Below are 1,062 nucleotides of genomic sequence, written 5' to 3'. Positions count from 1 at the left end.
AAGATGCTGCACTTTATCAGGCCAAACCAAGGTAGACCTTCCACATATTGATTTATAATTTTATATGCATTTCCTGTCTCCCCCAAATGTGTAAAACCAGACTGTAACCGAGCCACCACGCCCTCTCAAGAAATCGTGAGATTGTGAAGCTCTATGCCGCAGTTACACATACTTGGCTCAGAATAAACCTCTTTAAACTATATTACAGAGTGTGTTTTCTTTTCCTGTTAACATAGAGATGCAAACCTTTGGAAACTTGGATATATGTTTTTACATATTGTAAGTGTGAAAGTGGGAAGTTATTAAGAACTACATGTTAGATACATATCTTACAAATAGATGTATGATCAGCTTCCTAGATGACTAGGATTACTGTAGGGGTAGTTTAGTAACTAGCCATAAATGTTGATCATAAAACTCAGCAGGACATTCCTCAGAATTTTTTTATTTATTAACAACAAAGATTCATGAATCACTTTTTGGACCAGTTGTTTGGGCCCAGAGTCCAGCGTCACACTGCTCATTGGTCTCTGCCTGCCTGAGGCCATGCGCTGTACCTGGATGTCCTCCAGAGACCCTTTGAGAGTCTGTGGTTCTCAACAGAGAGGTAACCTAAAGAAGGGAAGTCAGCATTCCCTGGGTGCTCAGTCAAGTCTGGATTCTCCAAATTATCTTCTCCTGGGAATTCCAGATATTATTCCTTCCTAACTGAAGAAAAAGAATATTCAGGTTTAAATCTCCTACCCTCTCTGATCTCAATGAGAGGGGGAAAAAAATCTAACAATTTCTCTTTCTGGTATTGAGTCAAGAGTGGTTACAAGTAGTAGGTTGAAAATATTATGATTCTTACAAGTGATCAAGGAATACAGCAGCATCTTGGGTTACAAAATCAATACTCAGGCTTGGCACCTGTGGCTCAAGTGGCTAAGGCTCCAGCCACATACACCTAAGGTGGTGGGTTCGAATCCAGTCTGGGCCTGCCAAACAACAATGATGGCTGCAAGCAAAAATAGTCAGGCATTGTGGCAGGCACCTGTCGTCCCAGCTACTTGGGAGGCAGAG

The sequence above is a fragment of the Otolemur garnettii genome, unplaced genomic scaffold, assembly GCF_000181295.1.
Source record: "Otolemur garnettii isolate 467f Iridium unplaced genomic scaffold, OtoGar3 scaffold00118, whole genome shotgun sequence".
Lineage (NCBI taxonomy): Eukaryota > Metazoa > Chordata > Mammalia > Primates > Galagidae > Otolemur > Otolemur garnettii.
This window is presented reverse-complemented; position numbering follows the sequence as displayed.